Below are 24,963 nucleotides of genomic sequence, written 5' to 3'. Positions count from 1 at the left end.
AGTACAGACCAATAACGTGCCTTTCGTACAAAGTGTTGTCATCGGTAATAGCGAGGAGGGTGCAGAACCATTGCGACGTCAACAGCCTGATGACCGAGGAACAAAAAGGTTGTCGACGCAACACACGAGGCTGCAAGGATCAGGTCATCATTGATGCAGTCATTGTTGGGCAGGCCACCCACAAGCAAAGAAACCTGAGCATGGCGTATATCGACTATATAAAGGCATACGACTCAGTACCTCACTCGTATCTTCTTAAGGTTACTGCAGTTGTATAAGATAGACGGTAACGTCATCAGGCTAATGCAGCACGCTATGGGGATGTGGAGCACATCCCTACACATTACCGACGGAGAAAAGGTGTTACGGTCCAGGACTCTCAGCATCAGGAGGGGCATATTCCAAGGCGATACCTTTAGTCCTCTATGGTTTTGCCTTGCCATGAACCCTCTTAGCAGAGCACTCAACCAACACAACTATGGCTATCATTTGAAGAGTGGGGAAAGGAGTACACACATTACCCACACCTTCTTTATGGACGACTTGAAGCTGTTTGCGGAATCTGTGGAGAAGTTGCACCAATTTCTGCGGCTTGTAACGGTATTCAGCAACGACATCCGGATGGAGTTTGGTATCGATAAATGTCGACCCATACATCAACACCGGGGTCACCTGGTGGATGCCGACAGTTTCCGCATCAACGAACAGGAGGAGATTCGAAACATGGTTGAAGGCGAAACGTACAAGTTCCTAGGTTTCCTGCAACTGAAAGGAATTCGCCATACGACGATCAAGAAAGAGCTGCAGGAAAAGTTCTTGCATCGTGTCAACGGTATTTTGAAGAGCCTCTTGTCGGCCGGCAACAAGATGAAGGCGATAAACACGTTTGCTGTGCCCTTGTTGACATACAGTTTCGGGGTGGTGAAGTGGACCAAGACTGACTTGGAGGCGTTAGAACGAGCAGTACGAGTGGCGTTCACTAAGCATCGCATGCGTCATCCAAAATCGTCCATTGAGAGAGTCACCCTGCCATGTACAGTAGGAGGAAGAGGCGTCACCGATATACAAACACTATGTGTTTCCCAGATCCAGCAGTTGCGAAGATACTTCGTGGCCAGAATCGCCACGAAATCAATCGCGCTGTGTGTGAAGCTGAGTACGGATTCAGTGCCCTGCATCTGGCGCAGGAGGACTATCAGCTGAATTGCGAACACTGAAACTGACAATATGACGTCCCTAACCCCGAATCCCAAGGTGTCAGGCGACCCGTGCCGAGGGGATGAATGGCCTGGGGGTGAAACAATTAGCCAGGCGGTTAACGGAGCCTGTGATGCTGAGTAGACACTCTTCATGTTGCATTACGGAGTAAGATCTATCACACTGTGCTCTAGTTCTTACTATTCTTGTTAATACTTATGAGTGATGGTCGGAAGAGTATGGAACGACTATAATCTGCTTTTAGATAACCCACCTTTTGCCACTTTTGGATTGAGTCAATGGAGTAAATTATAAACACGTAACTCAATCTTAGGCTGGTTTTAAAGCCGATGACATGAATCTCAAAGCTCCAGAGCGCTGATTAATTAGGAAAGAAGCGGATACGAATTTGATGGATCTGCTGAACCCTCTGACTGATTGTAGCTCTGTGTAAAGGTGAGATTCAGAAATGCCAAACGCAATGAAATCAGATCTCTGTACAAAACGAATCCGGAACTCATAAGAAGACGCAAAATATGTCTGAACTGCAGTACCGATGCATGGTCAAAATCAGTATTATCTCACTTATTGTTGAGCCGAAACTGATTGAGGGGCGCGCCTTTGAGAGTTGGTATAAGCCGTTTCTGGAAGGGTATAAATAGCGGTACCTTAATTTAAAGAGGCCTTACATTAAGCTTGAGAAAATATCTGAATAAAAAACGACTACTCATTTCTTCTCAATAGAAATGGAGCAGAAAGACATGCACTAAACAAATGACACGGGTATACTACAAAGGTTCAATTAAATGGACGCAATGGTTCATCCCGAACAAAAAAAAAGGGTAGTTGAAACAGTGACCCATTCTCACCCAAAATTGACCCATTGTCACCCCCGACGACGGTATCATACATTTAAATTTTTTCCTAAATGTTCCGAAAATAACTAATGTGGAGGAGGTGAGAATAAGTCATTTAAGTCTTCCATTTTTTTTTCAAACTTTGACTGCTAAAGCCTCCCATTTAGAACTTATAATTTACTAGAATTTCTGAATTTCGAATCACGTCAAGCTCGAAGCCTTAAAAACTTAATTTAAATTTGTTATTCAACCGCTGTGGTAATGGAAACTTATTTTAAAGTATTTCTTTATAATTTTGATTTCTTCAAATTTATAAATGCTATTATGGGCAGATCAGTAACTTACCGAACGCAAAAATTGGCCATATTTATTCACCCTCCCTCCTATGTCACGCTTTTTGCATGAAACATTTAAAAAATGGTTGAGTAATTCAAGGATTTTGCTATTAAAGATTTGTATGGTTTGTGAGTCCAAATAATTTCCCTCTCTGGGAATTATTTAGATCATTCTGCCATTTTTATACAAGCTACAGTTTTGCGAAACACTTCGAGCTCATATTAAACATTATTACTACAATGCTGTACTGCCGTTTTACACATAATTGTCCCATGTTACAATGGAAAAACCAAGCATGAGTCAATTTGTGTAGAACTTGCTTCAAAATCGCTGTAAAAATTGTGAACACAAATTTGTGGAACAACTTGTAACTCCCTACCTGTTCTCCTGAAGCCGGGACCTTTACGTAGTGTGTTACGAAATAAGAATTACCATGGTCAAAAATATTGCTAGCTTCTGGCTGACCCAACAAGCACCTTCCTCAGTATCCAAATCAGTGGTACTTATCAGTCTGTCGTTAAGCCTTTTGCTAAGTTTCATCATCTCGCTAGTTAGGTAAAGATGGGCTTTCCTAGGAATATTAATCCTCATGTTTTTGCTAACATTTCTGATTTTAATAGTATTCCAGATTTCAGACGAAAAACATGAGTATCACAAGTTTTCAATCTACGAATTATACCATGCTTATGTGATTTGCATTTCACTGAAGTCACTAAAGTCACTTTTTTAAACTGCATTCATCGCTACCAGTCCTGAATGTGTTATAACACATGAGAAAGGCACCAACACCAGGATTGCTGTTTAAACTGTTCTCCGTTCCATTCAACGTGCAACTTTGAAACTCCTTTCAATGTAAACAAACTTATGATATTAAACTGTACCTGTATCGTCTCCGATGATTGGAATTTAATTTTCACTTTCCAGAAGTTTGTGCACTTTCGCTGTATTCGGTCACTCACATGAAAAAAACGCTGAAATCGATCCCAACGGAATTCAGGCGAACCTGATTCATTTGCATCCACTGAGTATTCGCGACGAATTACTTATTTGATACTCGATGGGCTAAAGCTCTTTCGATGAACCTACGCCGAATGGAGTATCCTTCTCCACTGGACTCGATCCTGGGCCAATCGCTTCCAGTCGCCCTGAACATTGAGCGCCCTCAGGTCCTTCTTCAACTTCAAAAAGCCATCGTGTACGCGGCCTCTTCCGGGTTCTCTACTAAATATTATCTCCGCTTGATGTTCTTCCGGCAAACGAACAACATGACCAGCCCACCGTAGTCTGCCGTGTTGAATAAGCCTAATAATAACCAGCCCTTTATACACCTGGTACAACCCGCGATTCATGCGACGCCGCCAGATACCATCCTTCTGTTTACCGTCTAGTTCTGCCCGCAGCATCTTATGCTCAAACACTCCGAAAGGTCTCCGACCAGCCTCCTTTAACATCCATGTTTCATGGCCGTATAAAGCCATCGGAAGATTCAGAGTAGTATACAGCGCGAGTTTTGTTTTCGTTTGCAGACTACGGGACATAAGCTGGTTATGAAGTCCGTAATAAGCCCTATTTGCAGCTGCAATACGCCTTTTCACCTCGCGGGTAACATCATTATCGCACGTCACTAATGTTCCAAGATACACAAATTCTTCTATCACTTCAAATTTTTCACCATCCACCACCATTTCACTACCACCACCACTAATGAACCCACGTTGATTGACAGCGACCATGTACTTCTATTGTAACTCTTGCTTTCTGGCTTCAGAATCCTTACTCATATGAATAAAAACCCAAGATTGATTCAATTGGCGATCATGTTCTTCTGAGAGCAAATATTCTGACACAATTTTTTTCCAGGTAGAATGCTGAATGGTAAACTCGTAATTGCCGGGCTTGCCGAATAATTTAATAGTGCGCCTTCATATTCTGCTTCTCGTTACTTCTCCGTATAAATTGTACTAAAATCATTTTACCAAACTTTAGGGCAGCGACATGATTCAAACCCGTGAGTGAGAAATCCGAACCGTGCTGGCGTTACTTCATTCCATGTCGAAACACATCTCCAGTTAAGTTATGTCATTTGAGATGTACAACACTTTATCAAGCAACAAATGCGTTTGATTTTCACAGAAACTGGAACGATTGGTAAACCGATAATATTGTAGGGTGCAGTCAATACGATACACCGCGCGGCTTTTGTAATGTTTCCAAAAGCGCATTTGCCCAAGATTCCACGCGGCGTTTCCCATTCAAAAGGAACAACCACAAAAAGCAAAAAGTGCGGTGCGTCGTTTCCTCTGGGGAGCGCTGCGTGTACTTTTGGGCAAATGCGTTAATATTTTATGCACGTCGGCTACATTAATACTTCCAATAGTTCTTTGATTGTCACCTCTCACATTACTGCCTAATCCTCCTTCACAGTTTTAACTGATTCCTTTGCTTTACACCAGAGTGTATGTAATAAGCCATTTTATAGAAAGCTCAAATGACAGGAGACCAAATACTAATATTTACATTTTACAAGGAACATTTGCGAAAATGAAATGAAATGATGATGATGATGACGAAATGATGATGGTTTACATGCAAATTTACCAAAACAAAGACCGAGCCGTCCACTCAAAATTTCGATCAGCTGTTCAAATCTGTCTCATAAAATGGCTTATTAGGAATGGCGACACTGTCAGAATTGGAACAAAATTCACCTGTCATTCCCATACAGGAGCAGGAGACCTGTCAAATGCAAATTGACGTCTCCAGTACATTGTCAGTGTACCCCGAAAAATTGGTTCAGGTGGTTCTGTCAAAGTTGCTTATATCGGGAGCATTTCTCGATTATGGCGTAAGAGGTTAAACATAAACCCAATTTTATTTTTTAATTATTGTAAATAACACAATTGCATTGCTCATTAGTTATTTTGGTATAGGCTTGTATATACTCAAGTTCCACTCTTAATTACATACACTCTGCTTTACACCTATCACGAGTTTGTAGCCAACTTAAACCACGTCTGTTTTGGTCTTGATACCATTTAACACTGAGCTACATGAGGTTCCTTATCTTCCAATATTCGATAAAAATAAAACATTTATTTTGACGACGTGGATACTACGCTTGCCTTATTATTCATTGCGATAAGATTATTTACAATTGAGCTTTTCGTGCTTTTGTTGATATTGACCGTCGACCGCTGCTCATATAGCCTCTCTGTCTCTTTAATCCTAGGGTAACTGTTCAGAACTTCACTTCATAGCTCCCATGTTCAATCCATCCAAAACAAGGCAATGAAGAGGAATTTTATTTTGTGTTTTTTCAGCAATGAACTCGCATGTTAGCAAAAAAAAAACGACAAAATTGGTGCTGTATTTTGTTTTGCTATAAGATGAATATAATATTTTTTTTTCATACTATGAGCAAATAAAACATCATATTAACGGTGACCTAAAAAATCATGAGATGGATATGTGTTCAATGTGATGGAAATGGGAAGCGTTACCGTATATAGACTGCAAACTCCTTTATTCGTTGTTTGTTATCGCAATGCAAAGGTTGATAACGAAATGGAAACCGCCGTAGTAAATCATTAGACCTATCCCAACGATAAATAGGCATGTCTTACGTTCTGAGCCTTGCAAACGCCAGTGAAAATAGCTCGGAGACGTTAGTATACCGTGGGCTTCGTTGCCGTGTGGCGACCTATGCAGATATGCGTTCTGTAATTTCTGTCTTGAAAGGAGAAAACTCTGCTTCAAGACTCGGCTGTTTAGTTGCGATTAATCGTGCTAATTGTGCTAGGTATTTTGTTGTGATCAGAATACAAACAACAGCAGGAAACCTACTGGTGGTAATGTCTGGATTGCCATGCGTCCCGGAAGTTGAAGCAATACTCACTGTAGGTGATTCTTGGTAAAGCCTTGAATAAGTCTACACAGTCCGAACAAAATCGGTAAATTTCCGTGCAAGGAGATGTAACAAATTGACGAGCAACTTCGAAACTGCACCTTCCGATGTGCGTTGATATTAAACTGTGTCGCTTTCGTTTCCGATTATTGCATTTCAATTACGTTTTCCAGAAGCTTGTGCACTTTCGCTGCCTTCGATCACATGGGAAGAACGCTGAAATCGACCCCAACGTGCACGTGCTGTAATTTCTCAGTTTATTTTGTAATTGAAGAAAAAAGTCGGCCCAGCATGGGGACCGAACTTTAGACCGCATAGCGAGAGTCTAGCTCGTTAACCACTCGGGTAATTCTACTTCTTGATAGAAAATCAATCAAGGTGTAACGGGTGATTCGTTCTGGTGATTCAAACATCAGACTAAGCCATGACTAAAATGATTGTACGACCCCGAAAAAAAATTCCCCGAATGAAACATTTTCCCCGAAAATATAGTTTCTCCTGCAAACATGTTTCTGCAATCGAGTGTATGCGTCCGAGAAGAGCATCGAAAGATAGCGTCTTATTGGAGATTATCAGCTCAAGACTTTGATAGTATTGGATGTTCTTGGACCTCCAAGATGTGTTGTTGAATTATAAAGATGTCAGAGTACATTGTTACCAGGGTACACAGAAAAAAAATGAAAACTAATAAGCGCGTAAAAAATAAGGACGCGGAAAATTACACTATACTGGGCGTACATGGTTCTTTTCCAACAAGTTCGCCCTAAATGTATGCAATTTCTATAGCATTATGTCAATTGCTATAGCATAAGTCATATGAAAAGTGGCATAATACAACAGAAATTGCATACATTCAGGCGAAAATATTGTTTAAATTTACACTCTTTTTGGCATTCCCTTTATGTGCATTACTTTCGTGTAAATTTCAACAACTTTTTCTTTCTGTGTAGCTTTTGTACTTATTCAGTTAAAAAACTACTGCATTTTCCTAAAATAGCATCCAGAACTACAATTCCGATTGAAAGCATTTTGGAAAATATTTTTCTATCTTTAAAATCAAACTCCTGTCCTGTATATTTTTAAGAAGTATAAGGCAATAATGAATGTTAAACCTAAAAACCATCTTTGATGTTGAACCTAATATTATAAATTTAAAAAAACACCCAAATAAAGACCAGAAAATAATTCTAGAAACAATAATACGAATAAAAACCCAGTCGAATGATTCAATTGGCCAACATGTTCTTCTGAGAGCAAATATTCTAAGACAATTATTTGTTCGGATCAAATGCTGAATGATAAATTCGTAAGTGCCGGACTTGCCGAATAATTTAAAGCAATGCCTTCTTATTCTGTTACTCGTTACTTCTCCGGATAATTTGTATTAAAATCATAATTACCAAAAACTTGGGGCAGCAACGGAATTTAAACCCGTGAGTGAGAAATCCGAACAGTGCTGGCGAAATGGTCTCCAGTTAAGTTATGTCATTTGAAATGTTCAAGCAACAAATGCGTTTGATTTTCACAGAAACTGGAACGATTGGTAAACCAATAATATACACGTCGGCTACATTGATACTTCCGATAGTTCTTTGATTGAGGCGTTGTCATTTCACCTCTAGGTTCACATCACTGCCTAATCCTCCTTAGTTTTAACTGTGACCTTTGCTTTACACCTATCAAGAGTCCGTAGCCAACTTAAGCCTCGTCTGTTTTGGTCTTGATACCATTTAATACTGAGCACTATAGGATTTCGGGCGGTCATTAATCGAAAATGTCATGTCTTCCGAATTATTTTAAAATATTTTCTCTCCATTGTCAATACTCTAATTAAGAGAAATTCTGAATTTGAAGTCTCTAGGTGCACTAGTTCCAAAGATATAAGGTGGCAAAGTCAGAAATGGGTACCACAGTTAGCAACTTTTCTGAAAAACTATTTTCTCTTCAACTATTTATTGACATATTTTTAAATGTTTTTCTTCAATGTTAATACATCATTACAAAGGTTATTGTATAAGCTTTTAAATGGTGTGCAAAACTAATGGTTACACTGTGAAAAAAATTGAAAAAAATGCGGAAGCAATATTTTTCCAAAACGACGCTATTTTCAACTTTGATAGTGAAGAACTTTTTTTTCCTCAGGAATCCCCAGGTTCTTTTATGATACACATCAAGGACAAAGCTTCGACTAAAATGTCCTGAAAGAATTTCTTGCCAGTATTTGCAATTAACAGAGTTAAGTCACTCTGATTTTTTTTCATTTGTTTTTACCGTGTTTTGCCTCTCTCGTACTCCAAGGTTAATGCTCATTCCAAAAACGAATGTTTGATAGAAGGCCCGAGACCCCTAGTGGTATATATCAACTAACTCAGCGCGAAGAATTGAGGTGATGTCTGTATGTGTGTGCATGCGCGTCTGTATGTATGTGCGCAAAAGAACGCAATCGCCATTTAGACACTTATTTGTGTCCGATTTTCTCGCAACAAGTTTCATTCGACGGGAAATCTAGTCCCATCGTTTCCTATTGAAAATGGGTCAGACTGAACTATGCGCTCAAAGGGTATGGTCAAAATACATTTATTGGTAATAACTTCGACTTTATTTATAACCATTTGAGCTCATTTAATTAACTTTTCAAAGGAGTAAATGAATAAAACCCCCAATGCAATGCAGCACAACGGTAACGGAAGGATTTAACAGTTCGCTCATATATTTCCTGTCAAATTTTACCGTTTCCGTCGCCATTCCGCTGAAATGCGTTTGGGGCTTGAGTGGTTTGAGTCATTCTCTAAACCTAATTTTCTGAGCTATTCATTAGCTACTGATGGAGAACTAAATATGAGATTTCATAATATGTAAATATTTATAAATCTCCTGGAATCAATAATTCCCGACATGTTTATTGCAAAAGTAAAGACGAACAATATCTTAGTTAGAACGGAGCGTATGAAATTCCTGCTAGTGTTCATGAATGTCTGGCTAATGGTAGGGAAATATTTATTCACTCATCTACACTTTGAGGTTCACTGGCTGAACAACCAGCGGAAAGTCAATATAAACAGTTGAAGAAATTTAGAACTCATAATGCAAGAAAATGATCAAGAGAGGCAAATGTTGACATTTTCCTTCGTGCCTTACATGAATCAGATCCATTTTAAGCTCGATTTGGATAACGAGGAGACGTTGGAAAAAATTTTCACTTAGTTATTCTTATGCCATGCGTAATTTTGTAATATTTGAAGATTTTCAAAAGTTCTTTATCTTCTAATACTTTAGATGAATTTATCTCATCTTCCATCGTTGATGGAATTGAAGAAAATATCATTGAAGACTTAAACCTTGACACAGAAAAAGAATGATGCTGTATATAACTTGTAGAAATCATGAAAACAAATCAAAAGTAATTCAAATAGTGTTGTTATTTAAATTAAAAGAATTTTGCTTTTCGGAAGAATGGAGCATTCTTACATTCCACAATGAATGTCCACATTTTTGAGAATATATTAATCTCATTTTTGAATAACTTGTACACGTAAAAATGTCATGGGATTGCGATTTCTAATTTGCTAATACCCTTTTTCAAAAGTTATTTTCAATTCTGATTATTTGATTAACATTTAATGCTTTATGATCCTTCAGATCCTAGTACTTTGTCAAACAAATTGTTCTAAATACAAATTGTGAGGCATGAGAGTGAGAACAAAAAATATCACGGAATGTCATGAAATTAATGTCATTTAACATGATCGCCGCCATAATGTCCATAAATTGCTGAACTTAGTTTTTGTACAGCCCCTTCCTTCTCCTTAAGAAAACGCACGAAATTTCAACTTCCCAAATAGGTTTGCTTTGTCACGTTAATCGAACCTATGAAAAAAATAATTACGTAATTCATAGACGATCCCCAAAGGGGGGGGGGTTGGAAATTGTATATTCATGCTATTTCGACCATACACAGCTAAAACTAAGTGGAAAATCACTTTAAAAGTCCAATTTTATTTTTGACCGCTCGCTTGTATGGGGATCCCCCATAGTGCTGAGCTACGCGAGGTTCCTTATCTTCCATTATTCGATAAAAATAAAACAATTTTGTTGACGACGTGCCGACTGCGTTTGTCTTATCATTTGTTGCGATAAGCTTATTTATTTACATTTGAGCTTTTTGTGTTTTTGCTGACATTGATCGACCACTGCTGCTCGTATAGCCTCTCTGTCTCTCTATACCTAGGGTAACTGTTTTGAACTTCACTTCATAGCTTCCATATTCATCCCTTCAAAAACAAGGCAATGAAAAGGAATTTGAGTTGTATCTTATTTTTGTTATTTTTTTTTAGCAATGAGCACGCATGTTAGCAAAAAGAAGCAACGAGATTGGCGCTGTATTTTTTTTGCGATGAGGATGAGATGAATATATGATTTTTTTTTCATGATGTAAGCAAATAGAACATCATATTTACAATGACCTAAAAAAACATGATATGAATATATGTTCAGTGTAATGGAAATGGGAGATGTTCCCTCTATATAGACTCGTTGTTTGTTATCGCAATTCAAAGTTTGATAACGAAATGGAAACCGTTGTATTAATGTTGACCTCATTAGACCTATCCCAACGAGAAATAGGCATGTCTTATCTGGCGTTCAGGGCCATGAAAACGCCGATGATAATAGCTCGGAGACGTTAGTATACCGTGCGCTTCGTTGCCGTGAGGCGACCAATGCACATATGCATGTTGTAATTTCCGTCCTTGTATGAAGAAAACTCTGCTGCAAGGCTCGACTGTTTAGTTGCGATTAATCGTGCTAATTGTGCTAGATATTTTGTTGTGATCAGAATCCAAATAACAGCCGGAAACCTACTGGTGGTGGTGTCTGGATTGCCATGCGTCCCGGAACTTGAAGCAAAGCTCGTTGTAGGCGATTCTTGGGAAAGCCTCGAATAAGTCTACACAGTTCGAACAAAACCAGTAAATTTCCGTTCAAGTAGATGTATGAAATTGACTTGCAACTTCGACACTGCACCTTCCGATGTAAACCCACAGATGGGAATGAAACTCAGAATATTTACTCCGCATTTATATAGGTAAATAAAGTAGGCAAATAAGATTAGATTAGGTACCTAGCGTAGTATAAATAGTGCAAGTTGCGATTGTTTTCTTCAATTCGAGTCAAGTACGAGACACTGAAGACGACCACACAGTTGTGGTCGAAATACGTATCTGCAAAGATATCTAAAATAATTGGTGGAAATGAAGAGTACTTAATTCGTCTTAGACGGTTACAAAAACTGAATGGATCCCAAAAACTGCACAGCAAAAAAATATGACTAAGTAATTGTAGACCATGTAATCGTTTTCTCAATGTAATTGTGCGTTGAAAATCATGCACATAAATAGAGCATGAAATAAGCTATATAAACACGTCGTCTTTCCATTATAACTACACTCTATTGAAAACAATACTTTATCCACCCTGATGATTCATCTAAGTACCATTAAATTCACAAGAAATAGTATTTATTAACCGAAACAAAAGATGGCCACGCTTGCGACGATCCCGGTAGAATGTAAACAAACCAACAATTCCATCAAGGTTACTGCAAAATGCAGCGTGAAATCAATATTGTCGCCAACCGTCATATATAAAATTGTGAATATTCCTACACAGAAAGAAATAATGAAAAGTAATCGACGCATAAATAATATAGACGTGGGAAATTAAACTATTCTGGGCGTACATGAATCTTTTCCAACAAGTTCGCCCTAAATGTATGCAATTTTCATAGAATTATGACACTTTTTCGTATAAAAAGTGTCATAATGCAATACAAATTGCATACATTCAGGTGATGATATCGTTTTAATTTATGCTTTTTCTGGCATTCCCTTTATGTGCATTACTTTCGTGTAAATTTCAACAACTTTTTCTATCTGTGTATACGACCATCTATGGTGGGGTGCAGATGGCGGACGGTACGTGGAGGAGGCGAATGAACCACGAGTTGCATCAGCTGTTGGGAGAACCATCCATCGTTCATACCGCGAAAATCGGACGACTGCGGTGGGCCGGGCACGTAGCCAGAATGTTGGACAGTAACCCAGTGAAAATGGTTCTCGACAACGATCCGACGGGCACAAGAAGGCGAGGCGCGCAGCGGGCAAGGTGGATCGATCAGGTGGAAGATGACTTGCGGACCCTCCGTAGACTGCGTGGTTGGTGACGTGTAGCCATGGACCGAGCCGAATGGAGCAGACTCTTATATACCGCAGAGACCACTTCGGCCTTAGTCTGAATAAATGAAATTAAATTAATGACCACAAAGCGGCGAAAACATTCCAGTGTATTTTCAGTGCGCGTGCTCCTGTGGCTCTGGCGTGCATTTTTTTAACAGTTTGACATGACATTTATAAAATTCAAATATCTCTCTTATTAGTTATTACTATCTCTTATTAACACTTACTTAGTTAAGAATATAAAATCGTTTAGATGGACTAAAATCAAAAGCAGAATTTGTTGCCCTGACTCCTAAGTGCGTACTCTTGCCCCACTCTACTCTACAGATTTCGATGCATCACCCCTACGTAGAATGTGGCCCCACATGACTATGTATGACGTTGATGAATTATAATGATTAAATTGTAAAAATGACCTAAAATAGATTTGCTTTGTGCGTCTCATAAATTTTTACCCCAAAGAACTGATTATTCAAAACACTTAAGGCATACAAATCTATACAAATAAATGATAAGACTGTTTCTCAGAACTGTGTTGCTTTTAAGTACCTACCTGATAAGCCAGCTAATCTAAACATCGTCAAAATTACGACGACGGTGAAGAGGTACTTGGAGAAAGGAAACCACAACACTTAGAGGTTTCCTTTATAAAAAATGGCCGAACCGGCCGAGTCGAAGAGCCTGGAATCCAACATCCAAACGAATCCGAGTGCCGGTCCTCGGTCGGAAACTTCATATGGCCACTTACAAACTTCTTAACAGGTACTCATAAATGATTCATAATAAGATACAGGCAGTGAAAGTTATTTCATGAAAATCATTGTTGTTTGCGGCAAATTGGGTCGAAAACGAGATAAAATCGGGTTAGGTAAAATCTGGGGTAGACAAAATCGGGGAGTGACAAATGCGGGTCAACCTCATCTGAGTGAATGTATGCAGTCCTAGTAGTTTTGGTTTTTGCCATGGTACTAGGTAGTCTATGAACTCCATACAGGAATGATCTGCAAATCAACCCACGAACGGAAGGCTATTGGTATATGTTTGCATTTCAAGTAGTTCAAGTTGTTGTCATTAGCTCTAGACAGTTATTGAAGAATAAACAAGATGCGAAACCTCATATTGATATATTTGCATTCCAAAAAGTTATTGTTGTCTTGTTGTTGTTGGTGCCAGGTAGTATACAAACTTCATTCATATCACTAATATGAAGTTGTCTATTCTTTGGAAACGCAAAGTGTGAATAAATTGGAACAATACAACTTCACGCCGAGAACTTAAGGGAAAAACGGGCTAATATCGCAAAGATCATGTACCATATTGAAATTAGATTAAAGTCCCTCTAGATATTCGTGTAAGCCTAGAAGTCTTACTCCATAAATTTCTAGGATGACCATAAGCATATGCCATGCATGCATTTTATTCATGGATCCCACAGGTCATGTGTGTGTGTGTGTGTGTGTGTGTGTGTGTGTGTGTGTGTGTGTGTGTGTGTGTGTTTTTAGTTTTTTTTTTACAAGGGAGAATGCATTTACACACTAACCCAGTACACGTGCATTGTAGTTGCCAAACTACCACACGGAAGTGTACTGGAGTGTCGGACTCGACCATACCGGTAATACCGACTAAACTCCCTTGGGCTCCACCATCGTTTCCCCCAGGAACTACCTCGCAGTACTACTTCTGGGGGGATGGCAGTACTAAGCGTGCTCGCTCATTATCGCTCACACAGGCACTCGTCCCATGCGAGACTGACTTGGGTGCTCGCACACCATTCACTCCATTTGAGTCTTACTTGGATGCTCTCCCGGGCGCTCCGCTGCCATGCCTCGAGGTGTCAATAGCGGTAACTGCCTGGGCCTACAGATATTACGCTACGACACTCCTGCCTCAGCACGAGCAGATCAATCACACCACTGCCGAAGCAGACCACACGCTACCCTGCCGAAGCAGGGACACTCCCCATGCACCACATGTGCACAACTGTAGGTGTGTGGGTACAACCCACTGCTACCCTGCCGCCGAAGCAGCTTCTCCAAAGACCATTCGCTCCATGTGACCCTTTTTCGGGTGCTCACTCTAACACTCCACTGCCATGCCTCGAGGTGTCGATAGCTACCTCGACTCCTACCTCAGCATGTGCAGTCCATACTCAGACTTCTGCTGCGCTTCGAGGTGACAATAGCGGCGACACGCTATGACACTCCTGCCTCAGCACAACCAGATCACCCACTCCCTGCCGAAGCAGCTCACGCGCTACCCTACCGAAGTAGGGACACTCCCCATGCCAATTGGCACTCCCTGGGCTTGTGCTTTTGAAGCGGCACATAGTCGCTTTGATAGTACTGTGTGTGTGTGTGTGTGTGTGTGTGTGTGTGTGTGTGTGTGTGTGTGTGTGTGTGTGTGTGTGTGTGTGTGTGTGTGTGTGTGTGTGTGTGTGTGTGTGTGTGTGTGTGTGTGTGTGTGTGTGTGTGTGTGTGTGTGGGTCCCTTATCCTCCTTGCCTCGATCCCCCCGGGACCACGGGATGCTGCGACTACTTCGGGGGGGGGCTGTGCTCATGCACTTCTTCTAAAATTCCGGCCCCTAGCTCAGGCTAGTTCGCCGACTGGCTTGCTGAGATCCACTGCTACGTTGTCTCGATCCCTCGGCGGTCGTACCGCAAACTTCCTCACTGAATCCTCCTGACTTCCCCGGCGTCGAGGGTGGTCCATCAGTTCCGGTGAAGGAAACTTCCGCACTGATGGTGCCCCGACTACCGGCGGCTATCGCAGGGGACGCTTTCGCGCATTGCGCCGTCTTCGTCTTCGGGTTGCAGAGGTGGTCCGACAGTTCCGGTGGTGGATGACGTCCGCACTGGCGGTGCCCTACATACCCGAAGCACTTCCTTCTTCTTTCTTCTTTCTTCAGCAGGTTGGCAATTCAAGTGCCGAGGTCGGTCCAACGATTCCGGTTGGCAGAAGACTTCCGGTTCGCTGGCGCCCTGGTGACCCGAAACCAAACACTGCTCACTGTGCTGGATTTCGCTCCAAACCGACGCTTATTTGCTGGTCCCTTCTCCATTGACGCTGCAGCTCTGACAGTATTTGCGTCACGACTCTGCTTACTGCATTCCACGTACCCTCATCGCGACACATTCGCTCTGCGATGTTGTCCGCCCGTAGGGCAGGCATTCCTCTACGTACTTCCGCAAACCTTGGGCAATCGAATACCACGTGTTCTGGAGTCTCCTCTATGTTGATACACGCCGGGCAGAATGGCGATGACGCATGGCCACACCGATGCAGATAGTGACGGAAACAGCCATGTCCGGAAAGGAACTGTGTGAGGTAAAAGTTCACCTCTCCATGCTCCCTATACACCCACGTCGACACATTGGGGATGAGCCGGTGGGTCCACCTTCCATTATCCGTATTGTCCCACTCCTGCTGCCACTTCACCATAGAGTCCAGTCTCACCGTCTTCCTCACATTTCTGGTATCTCTCCGTTGGTAACACTCGATATCCTCTGCTAGGGTTATGCAGATTGGAATCATCCCTGCGATAACGCAAACTGCCTCCGAGGAAATGGTTCGGTACGCACTCGCGACTCGAACGGCCATTAGGCGAAACACGCTGTTCAACTTTCTGCGGTTACGTTTCGTCTTGAGCGCAGCTCCCCAGGCTGGAGCTCCGTACCTCAGTATCGAGGATGCTACTGCTGCCAGAAGACGTCTACTGCTGCTTTTAGGACCACCCACGTTCGGCATGATCCTTGCAAACGCACTGACCATTTTAGATGCCTTTTCGCAGGAATAGTCTGCATGGGTGTTGAAATTCAACCGGTCGTCGATCATCACTCCTAGATGCCTCAAAGTCCGCACGGACGGTATGTTGTGCCCTCCTATGGTAAGCTGGATCCGCTGGATCTCGCGGCAGTTGCTAACCAGCATCACTTCTGTTTTGTGATGAGCAAGCTGCAGTTTGACTCCATTCATCCAGTTTTCAACTGCGTCGGTCGTCTCCGCCACCAGCTTTCTACCTCTTCCAGCGACTCTCCGGTTATCGTTAGAACGACATCATCCGCGAATCCGAAAATCTTCACGCCTTTGGGCAACTTCAGTTTTAGAACTCCGTTATACATAATGTTCCACAGCGTCGGGCCTAGAATGGAACCTTGCGGAACACCTGCGGTAACCCTAATCGACTTCTGCCCCGAATTCGTTTCGTAAACCAGGATCCGGTTCTGGAAGTAACTTTCAATGATTCTACACAAGTAGTCAGGAACCCGCATACCGTGCAGCGCTGCGGCGATAGCCTCCCAGCTGGCACTGTTAAAAGCGTTTTTGACGTCAATCGTTACTACAGCGCAGAATCGATTGCCGCGCCTCTTCTTCTTGGCCGCTTTCTCTGAAACTTCAATGACCGTCCTGATTGCGTCCACCGTCGATCTGCCTTTTCGGAATCCGAACTGCATTTCCGATAAGCCGGTCTCGCCTTCAGTGAACTGTGTCAGCTGATTAAGGATAATCCTTTCCAGAAGCTTCCCCAGTGTATCCAGCAGGCATATGGGCCTATACGATGCTGGATTCCCCGGCGGTTTCCCTGGTTTCGGCAGCAGCACTAGTTTCTGGATCTTCCACCTATCCGGAAAGTTACCATCTGCTAGGCATTTCTGCAGCACCATCCTAAACAAATCTGGAAACGCCAGTATCGCAGTTTTTAGAGCCACGTTTGGAATTCCATCCGGACCCGGAGCTTTCTTCATCTTCAGACCTTCCGCCACTGATGACAGCTCGTCGTTGGAGACTTGCATACCTGCAATGGTTACTCCGTCTTCATCTACATACGGTGTAGGTGGCCACATCGTAGAATCATGCTGCGGGAAGAGACCATCAACGATGATCTTCAGCTTGTCCGGACACATTTCCGCTGGCGTCGCTGGACCCCTGATCCTCGCTGTTACGACCCGATAAGCGTTGCCCCAAGGATCAGCGTCAGCTTCTCGGCACAACTCCTTGAAGCAGTTGGATTGGCTGACTTTAATCTCCCGTTTGAAGGCCGATCTAGCTTCACGGAAGATTATCTTACGCTCCTCTCTGACTGTTTCAGACCTTGCTCTCTGAAAGTGTCTTCTGGCTCTGAGACACGCAGCACGAAGGCTAGCAAGAGTATCGTTCCACCAGTAATTTAGCCGCCGGCTTTTCCTTGGCTCCAGTCTCCTTGGCATCGTCGCATCGCATGCCCTCGCAAGAGTTTCTGTCAGCTCGTCTGCATCGAGATTTGTAGCGCCGCTGTCCGCTCGGAGTGCTTCGATAAAGATCTTTGTCGAAGTCCTTCGCCTTCCATTTTCGCCCGCTATTCCTAATCTCTCGCCGTACCGTCGGCATTCGTGTTCCAACACAATACCGGATCGCCTGATGATCACTATGTGTATAGTCCTCACTAACTCTCCAGTTCATGTTCCTCACCAGCGACGGACTGCAGAACGTGACGTCGATGATGGACTCCCTGCCATCTCTGCGAAATGTACTAACGGTACCTTCGTTGCACAGCCTGACGTCCAGCTTTGCCAACGACTCCAGCAAACTGTAACCTCTGGGGTTAGTCAGCCTCCTTCTTGTATGCAGGGCATTGGAAGCCACCCGTCGTATGGTCGTTTCCGTCCTCCGGTTTGCAGAGCAGGCATCTTGGTTGCTTCGTGCAGTCCCTAGCAACGTGTCCTTCTTCACCACATTTCCTACATAGACCGGATCTATCCGGGCCTTTGCAGTTTCGCGCCTGGTGGCCAAACGCCATGCATTTGAAGCATCGCTCCATCTGCTTGGTGACTCGTGGGGCGAATCTCAACGGGCACACCGACCATCCTACTTTTACCTTGCCCGCCTCCACCATTTGGTTTGCAGCCTCTGCTGGTAGTCGTATCGCTGCTACTTGTGTGCCACCGTACGCTCTCCTCAGTCGAACCGTCATTTGCACTTCCCCCAGCTTGCATTGTGAGACCAGTGCATCCCTCAGTTCGTCTTCCGTCGTGATCTCGTCCAGGTCTCTGCACTCGACCACTGCTTCCTGCGTTAGAGCTCTTACGTTACCGTCACTGCCCAATGAATTGGCAATGAGCTCCCGGAAGGCCGAGCTCTTGATCGTGGGATCCTTCTTCAGCTCGAACAGCAACTCCCCTTCTGGGTACGCCTAGTTCTCACCACTTTCTCACCCAAGTCTTTTAGCTCCGGGTCCTCTCTCACTTTCTTCAGGATCGCTGCGTACGACGTTTTATCGCTCGCTTCTACGATCAGGGCATCACCTTTAACTCTCTCCCGAGGAGAACGACGTTTTTCTTGTTTCTTCTGTTCCTTCCTCTTTTCCACATTCTCCTTCTGCTGCTTCCTCTTCTCCCGCTGGTTTTCCACGGTCTGCCACTCACCATCCTTGACACGTTCCTTCAGAACGCTGGCAAAGTCTTGCACGTTCCGTTGCTTTTTCGTGCCTTCCTGCTCTCCAGGCGAATCCCTTTCTCGTTTTTCCGTGCGAGTGGTTCGGGGACTTTTGGGTGCCTGCTGTGTCTCAACTGCTGTATGCTCCGCCGCATCTTTCAGCACCTTTTCAGCTGCTTCGGCTTTCTTTTTCAGCGCGATCTGTTCGTGTTCGGCTGCTTTTACGGCGGACTTAATGCTTGTCACTAGAAGCTTGATCTTCGTGTGAACATTGTGCTTGTCCTTCACGAAGTCATAAAGCTCGTTGACTCGCTTCCGCACCTCCATCAGGTTGGACCTCCCGAATTGTAGCTCCTCCTGAGTAGCACTACTTTCCGATTTTTGGGTGGACACCCTATTCCCGGATCCTAGCTCCTGTTGGCCTGCCTGGTTCTCAGCAGTCTTGGCCGTACTATTGGTACTCGCTACTGCTGCCTGCGACATCACTGGAGATCGCTGCAGCTTCCCACTCTTTGCGAAAACATTCGCCCCGCCTGCTCCTTCGTTGTTTGTAGAGTTTGTTTCCATGTTAAAAGGGTGCCCCCTCCGGGCCGTTATCTCTACCTGTTGTAGATAGTCGCCTTTTGTGATCCCATGGGTGCTTTTGTAAACAGTGAGGTTCATGCAAGGGTTGACTCCGGTGCCTTAATAACACCGTGTTCAGAGCCGGATCGGTGTAAATCAGGAATGGTGCATCTGAACCTACTACCCACCGGTATAGGTGACAGGTTTTGAGCGTTACCGGAGGCCTGCCAGGTTGTTTATCGGGACGGAGGCAGACGAACCATTAGCCTGCTTGCCATTTCAAGAAGATGTCACTCTTTTTTACTCAGGAAACAGAATAGCTCGACTGTCAGCCCATATACGCCTAGTATATGGGGGGTATCAGAACGTCGGCTCAGGAGGCTTCCGCACTGATGCACACTGGTTCAGAAGCCCCCAAAACGTGCGTTTTTTAGTTTTCGACCCGAAAACTACATTTTAGAGTCATGATGTCTTCAGAAGAGTTGAAGGATGTTTCTTGGGCTTTCTTTTGATAAGAAAATATCAATGATCTATCCACCTTGAAGGGCGGTATGGAATAAAAAATTTACGCAGATGTACAAAAGCAGTGGTTGTTCTCTGCAATGTTATAAAGAATGTGAATTGGAACATCTTTTCTGAAGACTCAATATTGGACAAACGGTTTTGTAAGGAATTAGAGCACGTTTTGTATGAATGAACCCCAAAAATCATATTTTGAGCATAACTTTTTTGGAAATGATTTAAGCACTATGGTTTAATCTAGAAAGTTGTGCATAATGACAAAAAACATGTTTGTCTAGAAGACTACTTTGATCTATCTTGAAACCTGTCAAAGTTATTAAGGAATCTTTAGAAAAAATAGTCAATTTTCACATCAACACACCATGAAAAGCGGCAAGAGGCGGCAAGCCAAACAGTCACCATCTAAAAGATTCGGTTTTAAGCTACCGAATGCACAATGTTTTGTTTTGTTCCGTCGTGTTCCACTATTGTTTTGAATCAACTTAAAATAGTCCTTAAGGCAACGCATAACTGTCATTTTTTATTTTTTCTCGCATGCTGCGACGCAGCAAAGCTGAATCAACAAAAATGACAGTTGTCCGCCGCCTCCGTATCGAGTGGTGTGCCCCCGAAAACGCGAGCGCTTTGAAACTTGGATTCTGTCAGGAGTGACCTTAATGTACGTTTTTCAGTACAACTGTTACGTAAACAATTAAAAAGTGGCTAACATGATTAGTTATTTATTGCATGGTTACAATCTCGACAAATGACAGCCATTCGACAGTCTTAAATGTGGCTGTTTCGTCTTGATGGAGATTGTTACTATGCAATAAATAACCAATCATGTTAGCCACTTTTTAATTGTTTACATAACAGTTGTACTGAAAAACGTACATTAAGGACTATTTTAAGTTAATTCAAAACAATAGCGGAACACGACGGAACAAAACAAAACATTGTGCATTCGGTAGCTTAAAACCGAATCTTTCAGATGGTGACTGTTTGGCTTGCCGCCTCTTGCCGCTTTTCATGGTTTGTTAATGTGAAAAGTGACTATTTTATCTAAAGATTCCTTAATAACTTTGACAGGTTTCAAGATAGGTCAAAATAGTCTTCTAGACAAACATGTTTTTTGTCATTATGCACAACTTTCTAGAATAAACCATAGTGCTAAAATCATTTCCAAAAAAGTTATGCTCAAAATATGATTTTTGGGGTTCATTCATACAAAACGTGCTCTAATTCCTTACAAAACCGTTTGTCCAATATTGTGTCTTCAGAAAAGATGTTCCAATTCACATTCTTTATAACATTGCAGAGAACAACCACTGCTTTTGTACATCTGCGTAAATTTTTTATTCCATACCGCCCTTCAAGGTGGATAGATCATTGATATTTTCTTATCAAAAGAAAGCTCAACAAATATCCTTCAACTCTTCTGAAGACATCATGATTCTAAAATGTAGTTTTCAGGTCGAAAACTAAAAACGCACGTTTTGGGGGCTTCTGAACCAGTGTGTGATGGTGCCCCGACTACCGGCGGCTATCGCAGGGGACGCTTTCGCGCATTGCGCCGACTTCGTCTTCGGGTTGCAGAGGTGGTCCGACAGTTCCGGTGGTGGATAACGTCCGCACTGGCGGTGCCCTACATACCCGAAGCACTTACTTCTTCTTTCTTCTTTCTTCAGCAGGTTGACGGTTCGAGTGCCGAGGTCGGTCCGACGATTCCGGTTGGCAGAAGACTTCCGGTTCGCTGGCGCCCCGACGACTCGAGACCCAACACTGCTCACTGTGCTGGATTTTTGCTCCAAACCGACGCTTACTTGCTGGTCCCTTCTCCATCGACGCTGTAGCTCTGACATTATTTGTGTCACGACTCTGGTTACCGCATGCCACGTACCTTCATCGCGACACATTCGCTCTGCGATGTTGTCCGCCCTTATGGCAGGCATTCTCCTACGTGCCTCCGCAAACCTCGGGCAGTCGAATATCACGTGCTCTGGAGTCTCCTCTACGTCGATACACGCCGGGCAGAATGGCGATGACGCATGGCCTCACCGGTGCAAATATTGGCGGAAACAACCGTGTCCGGACAGGAACTGTGTGAGGTAAAAGTTCACCTCACCATGCTCCCTGTTCACCCACGTCGACACATTGGGGATGAGCCGATGGGTCCACCTTCCATTATTCGCATTGTCCCACTCCTGCTGCCACTTCACCATAGAGTCCAGTCTCACGCAAACTGCCTCCGACGAAATAGTTCGGTACGCACTCGCGACTCGAATGGCCATTAGTGTGTGTGTGTGTTTGTGTTTGTGTGTGTGTGGATGTGTGTGTGTGTGTACACGAAAACCGAAAACATTAGCCACTTTTTCATAAAGTAATTCTTAACCGATCTTCTCGCAACAAGTTGCATTCGACGGGGGACAAACCCTAGTTGATCACTATTGAATTTGATAACGATCGACCATTGCATTGAAAAAGTTATTGAGAAAATGGAATCGAACTATGTAAGCGCCATATAAGGTTTGTGTCTTGGCTAAATGCGAGAAAGGCAGTGTCACCACTCGGTGAATCAAGTTGGGTTTTTCTTACTTCTTTCCACTTCTTTTCTTCCTTTTTTTCACCTTTTTTCTTTCCTTCATTCCACATTTTTTCTTCCTTTTTTCTTCCTTCTTTTTTTCTTCTTCATTCCTACTTGCTTACCTCTTTTCTTCTTTTTTCCTCCTTTCTTCCTTCTTTCTTCCTTATTCCTTCTCTCTTTCTTCTTCTTTCTCTCCCCTTTTTTTCTACCTTTTTGTTTCCTGTTTTTCTTCCTTCTTTCTTTTTACTTTCTTCCTTTTTTCCTTCTTTACTCCTTCTTTTTTGCTTCTCTCTTCCTTTGTTTTCTTCCTTTCTTCCGTTTTTCGTCTTTCATTTTTCCTATTTTATTTTTTCCTTCTTTCTTCTTTCTTCCTTCCTTCCTTATTTCTTTCTTTGTTCTTCTTTCTTTCTGCCTTTCTTCCGTTTTTCTCCTTTCTTTCTTCCGTCTTTATTCGTTCTTTCTTCCTCCTTTTTTCCATCTTTTTTCCTTCTTTCTTCCTACTTTCTTTCTTCTTTATATCCTCTCTGTTCCTTCTCTCTTTCTTCCTTCATTCTCCCTATCTTTCTTCTTCCTTCTTGATTCCTGTTTAACTTCCTACTTTCTTTTTTCTTTCTTCTTTTTTTTTCTTCTTTTTTCCTTCTTTCATCCTTTTTTCTTCCTTCTTCCTTTCTTCCTTCTTTAATTATTCTTTTTTCTTTTTTTCTTTCTTCTTTCCTCCTTATTTCTCTCTTCTTTGTTCCTTTTTTCTTCCATCTTTCTTCTTAATTTCTTCTTTCTTGCTTATTTCTCTCTTCTTTGTTCCTCATTTCTTCCATCTTTCTTCTCATTCTCCTGTTACTTGCTTCCTCCTTCTTTCTTTTGTTTTTCTTCATTATGTCTTCTCTCTTTCTTCTTCCTTCTTTCTTTCTTCCTTCTTCTATTTTCCTTTTTTCTTCTCTCTTTCTTTCTTCCTTCTTTTTTTCCTTTTTCCATCTTTCTTCTTTCTTTGTTCTTGATTCCTCATCTGTTTTTTTTTTCTTTCTTACTATATATGTTTCCTCCTTTCTTCTTTCTTCCTTTTCACTTCTTATTTACATCTCACTTCTTACTTCTCCATTCCTCAGTTCTCATATCGCATTTCTCACTTGTCACTTTTTACTTCTTATTTCTTCCTTTCCACTTCTCACTTCTCTTTTATCTATGCTCACTACTTCCATCTGGCATCTCACTTGTCACTGCTCACAACTCCCATTTCATTTCTTGTCTCTTAGTTCTTTCGACCTTTTGTCCTTCGACCTTTTGTCTTTTCGACCTTTTGTCCTTTCGACCTTATGACCCTTCGAACTTTTGTCCTTTCGACCTTTTGTTCTTCGCCATTTTGACCTTCGACCTTTTGATCTTCGACCTTTTCACACAGATTCGGTACAGCACATGGCCGACGGCTTTTGGAGAAGATGGCTGAAGGAGTACATGCCGGTCATATCGCGACAATCCAAAAGGTTCGACGATGTAAGGGACATTGCAATTGGACACTTGGTACTCGTAGTAAATGGTGCGGTGCGAAATCAATGGACACGTGGACGAATTGAGAAGGTAATCCCAGGTGCAGATGGCAAGATTCGTCAGGCATGGGTACGAACTGCTGGAGGACTGTACCGCCGACCGGCGGTGAAACTGGCGCTCCTTGACGTCATAGGACGTGATGAACCAGGAACAGAGAATGCAGGTCGTTCACGGGAGGGGGAATGTGACAGCAATAAACGCTAATAACGACTGAGGCATCTTTCATATGTTGCGATGCGGGCTTAGCTATATTCCTTACGCTGGGTATCTAACAAAAGATATTTTAGTTACCAGATAAAGATTGTCGCTGTCCGAAACATCTTTTGCTGGCGAGGATAGAGGAGCTAAATGTCAAAGAAGGAAAATCCATACGATTTGACAGCTTGGTACCCAACATGTTCCGGACAGCAGAACAAAGGGAACCGAAGCGACAATCTTTATCTAGTAACCAAAATATATTTTTAACTAACTGACAGCGATAACAACAGATAAGGGGCCATCCAGAAACCACGTGGTCATATTTTTGAAGATTTTCAAACACCCCCTCCCCCCATGTGGTCTATCGTGGTCATTTGGCAGACCCCCCCTCCCCCCCCCTTTGACCTCGTGGTTTTTTTTCAAGCACAAAAATTAAAAAAAAACCTATGTAACTAAAACATATGGTTAATCCGATCAATTTTGAAGATGGACAATTTCAACTGATTCAAAATCAAACTAAAACCCAGCATGGAAATTATAAATTTTCATTATTTCGAAGATTCTATTTTTTCTCTAATAAATAATCTAGAGCTGGCTCATCTCTCAAAATTTCTAATTCTTCATTGAAATTTTATTTT

The 24,963-nt window shown here is 42.5% G+C and overlaps 1 protein-coding gene and 1 long non-coding RNA gene across 2 annotated transcripts in view; one reads left to right on the top strand and one right to left on the bottom strand.

Moving 5' to 3' along the window:
• LOC134202967 (uncharacterized) overlaps positions 1-5,418 on the bottom strand; it is a 33,782-nt gene extending 28,364 nt beyond the window's left edge. Inside the window, exon 1 of the long non-coding RNA XR_009977391.1 lies at positions 5,358-5,418. This is a non-coding gene — a long non-coding RNA (uncharacterized LOC134202967). The remainder of the gene's footprint in view (positions 1-5,357) is intronic.
• The window catches only part of LOC134202966 (uncharacterized), a 280,830-nt gene that overhangs the window by 66,792 nt on the left and 189,075 nt on the right, over positions 1-24,963 (top strand). The window lies entirely within an intron of this gene.

The sequence above is a fragment of the Armigeres subalbatus genome, unplaced genomic scaffold, assembly GCF_024139115.2.
Source record: "Armigeres subalbatus isolate Guangzhou_Male unplaced genomic scaffold, GZ_Asu_2 Contig1544, whole genome shotgun sequence".
Classification (NCBI taxonomy): domain Eukaryota; kingdom Metazoa; phylum Arthropoda; class Insecta; order Diptera; family Culicidae; genus Armigeres; species Armigeres subalbatus.
Note: the sequence above shows the minus strand (reverse complement) of the source record. Positions and strands in the feature narration are given on the sequence as shown.